This window comes from Erigeron canadensis, chromosome 6 (genome assembly GCF_010389155.1).
Source record: "Erigeron canadensis isolate Cc75 chromosome 6, C_canadensis_v1, whole genome shotgun sequence".
Classification (NCBI taxonomy): Eukaryota; Viridiplantae; Streptophyta; class Magnoliopsida; order Asterales; family Asteraceae; genus Erigeron; species Erigeron canadensis.
This window is the reverse complement of record NC_057766.1, coordinates 21110348-21117212: the sequence shown is the minus strand read 5'-3', so window position 1 is coordinate 21117212 and position 6865 is coordinate 21110348. Positions and strand designations below refer to the sequence as shown.

General features: G+C 33.4%; 1 long non-coding RNA gene across 1 annotated transcript; it reads left to right on the top strand.

Annotated features, from left to right (window-relative positions):
* The first annotated feature begins 3379 nt into the window (after positions 1-3379).
* On the top strand, positions 3380-4688 carry LOC122606325. The gene is made up of 5 exons (XR_006324858.1): positions 3380-3455; positions 3628-3716; positions 3802-3973; positions 4098-4134; positions 4234-4688. It is a non-coding gene; the product is annotated as an uncharacterized LOC122606325 (long non-coding RNA).
* The last annotated feature ends 2177 nt before the right edge of the window (positions 4689-6865 follow it).

The window sequence follows — 6865 nt, the reverse complement described above, 5'->3', positions numbered from 1 at the left end:
TTGTGTATTTTCATATCATACAATTTCATATCTTATCTTATACGAGTATATATAAGTTTTTATTATAAGGAGGCCAAACAAACGTACAAAGAAAATTTAATTCTCTACTATTTGTAAATTACACCAATTCTCAATGTAATCATATAGTTTTACGAGCCTGGTACCCGCGCAATGCGGCGGCGAACCAACAATCACAGTGGTGGCGGTATCTATTGGCGTAGGTAAAAGGTATTGGATTTGAAGGGGTTAGTGAAGATATTTTATAATATGATGGACTAATGGTGTAATTTAATATTATGAGTTGATGACGATTTAATTCATTAAGGGTATTATGGTCAATTCGCATGTCCAATTTATGTAAACTTTCAACATAGGGGTTATAATTTTTATATAGTAGTATATAAGTATAGATAACTAGATCTCTTACTAAGTCGGTGAGTTATTTAACACTGATGACTTAGCCGCTTTGAGAATTCCAAGAATCCAATTGCGCCACCGATTTGAGAATCCCAATTGGCTCATTATCGACATCACAAATTCCAAGTTAACATTATCGTAGGTATTTTGAAAGTCGATCTTGAGTAAATAACACTGCTTTTTCCTCTTTTTGGCTCACACAATATTTTCGTTCATGACCAATAACCCGTCCAGAGTAAATTTATCTCTAAAAAATCCCCGTTTGGTTATTTGATATCACCGAGTCTATCACCCTGTTCAATCGAGTAACTAGAACTTTTGATAAAACCTTGCAAGTAATTCCCACAAGATTTATCGGTTGATACTCGTTGAGACTCCCCGGGTCTTTAATCTTAGGAATGAGAGTGATAAACGAAGAACCACACCTTGTATTGATCTTGCCATCTTTGAAAAAAGCCTAGCTAAAACATATACAAATAGTCCGTCTCAACAAACCCCAAATTTTTTTTAGGAATATGAGGTTGAATTAGTCATGGGCCGACACCTTATCATCGGCAAATTCAAATACCACACTCTTGATTTCCTCGGCTAATCTTTCTTCCAAGCCCTTCATTATTAACGATGCAAACTATTTAAAACGAATTTGATCACCGTCCTAGTTGTGGTTTTTTATTAAGCATTTAGGGCTTGTTTGTTATTTTAACCATTAAGTGACGGAATGAATAAAATAATTGAGTTTTTAAATAATAATGTCTATACATATAAAATAATACAGTTGTTTTTTATGAATTTTCTTATTAAATAGGACTATAGCTATAAAGTTAAAATCAAGAAAATAGACATAAACTTCTTACTTGTCAACCCAATTTAACCAAATATTTACTTGTTTTTATCTACTATTTAAGGAGAATGTTTATTAAAAAAGAAAAAGAAACAACCAGCAGAATGTAAGCTTTTGAAATAAAATCATGAGAAAGGGTCTCTTTCGCAAGGGGCTTTTCCAAGCTTTTAAAAATGAGAAAAATTCATAAAAAGTAACATTTTTACTCAAAATTCCTAATAAAGGGAATCTAAGGATTTCATTTTCAAAAATTTATCAATAAAGGTAATATTGTTAGTTTTTAACGTTAGACTTCCGTTAAGTGTCACGTTGTCTTGCCACGTCATTATTTATTATTTATTTATAAGTATTTACACATCTTCTTTTCTAATAAAAGAGGATTCTAAAAACAAAATGTCTTTACAATTTTGCCACCTGACAGCTGTTCCCTATGTTTCAAAAAAACCCCTCTAACATTTTTTCATCTACGGTTCTTTCCTATTATTTCTTTCTCTTTCTTTTATTCTTATTTTTTTTTTGGAACAATCTTTTTTTGTATGAATATGAAATCAAACAATTACTTTTATGAAGATAAAATAGTTTTTATGATTCCTTCTTCGTCTACATCGATTTTGTACACACAGAATTGAGGGTATATTTTCCATACACCATACAGATTTGAATCTGTGGCTACAAAGGTCAAAGACGGCCAGCACTTGTCGGAAGTTGAATTACAGGTTCAATACGAATATGTACGTCTATATATCTAAATTTATATAATTTACTTTCATGGATGAATTAGGTTTACAGTTATGATATCCTGAAATTTAATTGATTTTTTGGTTTATTATTATTGTTATTATTTTCATTTGTGTCAGTTCAGTTCAATAGAAAGAAAAATGAAGCCCTAATTTTTTGGATCTACTTTTTGCAATTGTAAGTTTCATTTTGGTGATATATAATGGAGTGACCTAGATTATGTTTTAGTTTTCTGTTAGTTTACTTTTATTTTTTTCGTCGTATATAAAAAGGGGATTAGGGTTGACATGCAATGGTTCATACTTCATAGATGAAAATTGGATAAATTTGTTAACAATCATGAGTGGTTTCAACATGGATGTTAAAAATAGAACTTCATGAAGGCACACTACTATAAACAGGGCTATCATTGACCTGCTTTTTATGACCCACGCTAGATGACGCGTAAAATGAGAAGTCATAAAATAAGGGTCATTACGAGTAAATGGATGACGCGTTTTCAAAAGCGTCATACCATATGGGTCATAATATGTTACAATTTAAGTTTCCAGTTTTTTCCCTCCCCTGACTTTTTAACTTTTCATTATATCCCGCCCAAAATGTTCCCCAAAATCAAAATAATTGTATACCCCTCTTTCTTTTACCCCTTTCTCTCATTTCCCTTTCTCTCTTTCTGCTTCTCATTCTCTTCACCTCTTTCTCTCATTTTGTTCCCCAAAATCAAGATCCCATCTTTGTTTTTCAATCCCTAATTTCCTTTTTAGGGTTTTCTTTCATACACAATTCAAATTCCTTTTAATCCATATATATACACACACAGATATATAATAATGGTAGGTGCGGAAGTGCCAAAGCAGCACGGGGTTACGAAACCCCTATCTCTCGTTGGTCCATCTCACGCTGATTTACTCAGAACCAAAAAACTTAATCAGGTTTATTCTTTAACCTTATACAGTATATCTATTTTGTATCTATATTTGTGTATATATATATATATTTATGTATGTCTATGTTAATTGTAGTTTAGAAGGAAGTTGCTTTAACTAAACTGCTTAAATTATTAATGAAGGTAGAACCGAATACGCATCTGACTGTTAGGTAGCAATCAAGATTTTAGGTAGCATCTGACAGGTTTAGGAGGTGTGAGTGTGTGTGTGTTACATCGTGAGGATTCTGGTTTTTTGGGTATGCTTTGTTAATGGTTCGAATGATATAGCAGTATGCATGACTATAGATGGTAGTTGATTCGGGAATATTTTTTGGCCATTAACTGGCTAAGAAAGCTCCTTAAATTATTAGAATGATTTTTGCTAATATTTTGACAATAATGATGAGTCTTAATTGCTTTCTGTTAAGGACTTATATGTTCATTTGCAGACATGAGTTCTTTGTCGTGAAGGAGGTTTCTTTGCTTGATCAAGGAACTCAAGGAAAGGAGTGCATTTCTCAACTTCAACAGGTGATTTCATAAGTTTTAGTTTCTTCCAGTTTTATACATCGATGCATACTCATTTAGTACTATTATGTTTGTATATATGCTTTTATATATGTTTGTGTGTGTATATCAGTGTGTCATTGTGTATTTAAGTGTATGTATATATATCGTTTTGATTATGGTTACGAAATTTCAGTAAATCGAAGTTGTATGAATTCGATAAGGAGGGAAACCAGTGGAAGGAAAGAGGTGCAGGCTCAGTAAAGATCTGTGCCAATCATTTAGGTATATATATATACGCCCTTTTGCCAAACGGAATTGAATTGAGCTTGTACAACCCTAAAAATCATTTGGGTTTGTTACCGTGAAGGATTTGGCTGGTGAAGTGAAACAACAGCTTGCTAGAGCGATACAAGCGAGAAAAACAAGTGCCCCAAAGAAATAGTCTTAACTTGACTAAATTAGAGTTGAATAAAGTTTATAATTTGTCAAGGCTGAGATGTACGAGGCCTGTACTTGTTAGCAGCTGATTGTATATATTAGTAAGTATAGATTATGTTTTTTAATTCATGAACTCGATCATCATCATTAGCATCGGTTAAGTAGGGCGAAACTTTGAAATGCGTAGGTGTATTTTAAAGTTCGATTGCTGTTGTGTTTATGCAGGTATGATTACTCTGGATATGGGAGGTTGACAGGAAAGGTGCATATCGATTTGAATTCTGTAAAGATATTGAAATTGTATTTACTAAGAATGAATCTAAAATGTTATATGTATGCCATGTTTTCTCCATTTTTGCAGCCAAGTGAGCAGAACACCTATGCAGATATTGAGGCTGCATACAAGTATTTAGAAGAGAATTACAATACAAAGCACTGAGGTTTCTTCCAAGACAAAGAAGTGCAAAAAGGTCTATATGCTTCGACTTGAAAGAGATGCTCTAGTCAGTGGTTCTGGTTCAAAAAGATCCTGGACGGTAAAAATGACTTTTCAGTTGTATGTTTTTTCATTGTCCTCTTTGAATGTATAAAAATGTTGAGGTATAATTCTGGTCTTAAGCTCGAGTGGGCTGTTTTGTGCGAGTTGAACAGCTGCACCACTGCAGCTGATCAGCCTCATTTTCCAGCTTGTAATCTGATTTCGACATTTCAAACGAGTCCATATTGTTGTTCCTTTAGTTTAGTCCTTTGTGTTCCTGGAAATTTATGTAATATTGTGTTTTGATGTATATATATATGAAATGCGTTATTTTGATATTTGTGTTTTTAATTTTGTATTATCAGGTTTTTAATTCTCATTTAATAGAAAGTTAGGAATTGAAAAAAATTATTTAAAAAAAAAAATGGTTATGACGCGCAAAAACGCACGTCATAAAAAGGGGTCATAAGTGCGCTTTATAAGTGAGCGTCATAGACAGATAACGCCCAAATGCGGGTCATGAAAATTTATGACTGGTTCTTCCTTGACGAGCATTTGCGCGTCATCTGAGCCATTTATGACGCGCATTGCGGGTCAAGAATAGCTATTTTTGTAGTAGTGGCAAAGCACTCCTGTATGTACAAAAAAAGTTTGAAAGTTATGACTTTTTATATTAGAAATACTTGATTTTATAAATTTTTTATATTTAGAACTAACAAAGACTTAGGTTGAGCCAAGTTAGTGTTTTTTTTTTTGTTTTGAAGTAAATGCAACTGAGTTTAGTGTAGGTTTGATCAATGTGAGGTTTTCTCGCTCCCTAAAAAAAATTAAGGATGCTGACTATGAAAGATGATTGATGTGCAGGAAGCAACAGTTTATATCCTTCTCAAAGGTTTGTGTTTGTTAGTTGTTAGTAGTCTAAATAGTTTAGTAGTTCAGTATGTGCTTATTTCATATCAATAGCCATTAAACAATGAGGCGCATTCTCATCAACCATTAAAGAAAGTCTGATAAATAACTTTTCTGTGAAACAGAGTAGGGATGAGCGAAATGGTGAGGGTTTTTAAATATGTATCACACTCCCTACTGTCATGCTATCATATACGCTCGAATGTTTGCTTAAAGGTTTTTTTTTTCTGTTATATACATGGAGGCAGGCTTAAATGCATATGAATTTGTGTTATGACTGAGTATATGAATTGGAGGCTGAACTCCAAATTAAATGCATAAACTTTTTTGGTTTGTGTACGTGAAGGCTGCCTCAAATGCATATAAATTGGTTTGTGTTATATACATGGAGTCTGCCGCAAATTGCTAATCTATCACTCCAAGTTGAACTCCAAATTATATGCATAAAAAATTTTCGAGCTGGTTTATATCATCGAACTTATGGTTGTAAGTACTTATATATATAGATATGCTATGAACTGATTTTAGAGTTACTGTACCATCATTCGATTATTCACCAAAGTCATTTTTCATTTTCATGGGGTTTTAGATCAAGTTAGTATAAAAGGCATAATCGACTCTTGTGTCATTTTGGTTACTTAAATCTTAAAATTGGGTACAAACAGGTACAATACTGAAATTCTTGGTACGAAAATAGTGGATTCGGTATGATATCGGGATTTGGTTTTTAATATATTCAGTGTCGGTATTTCTCGGTTTTGGTACGGTTACCGATACAATACAAAACCTTCCTAAAGTAGAGCATAATAGTTGGTGCACATGTGTAATATAAAGGGCTTTGAGCCTTTGATTCTTCATTTTGTCATATATGTAGTAGTGATGGTCCACGAATGCACTACTTGTGTTTGATTTACTAACTTAAATTGCAAATATGAAATAACAAGATTAAAGGTGAGAAGTAAAGAATTAGTTTAGTTATATGTATTTCAAACTAAACGATGAAAACATGGATGGTTGTTTTACAACAACAATTAACAGAAAAGATTCGTTAAGTTTTTGAACACACAAAAACTTAACAAATAAGCAAAGAAAATAAAGTGAAGACTATGGAACACACCAACAAGATGGTGGCTAGGTCAAGTGATTCCTTTTATAGGCAGATAAGGAATAACATGACAACCCTAGTAGATGTTGACACATGAAGGTTGTCAACTATCTATTGGTGGATCATTCAGATCTGCAGAGGTCTCTTTCCTTCATCTTGTTTGTTTCCAAAAACGGTATGAAAGAGAAACTCCATTGCACATAAATAGTACAAGGGCACATGGCTTCATTTTGATCTTGCAACACGTGTCCTTGGGGACCATCCTTCTATTCTTCAAATTCCCGCTCATATTTGACTTACAAATACTGGACGGTGAGTCATCGAACATATCCTTTAGACTTTGAAGACAGATCATGCTTGCAGATGCAGGCGCTCACTGAGAGCTCGCTAAACGAGTCACTCGCTGAGTCTCTCAGCGAATCCATAACTCAACAATCTCCCCCTATTCGCTGATGAGACTTAGCTGAGTAGAAGGTTTGCATTAACAGATATTCGACAAGA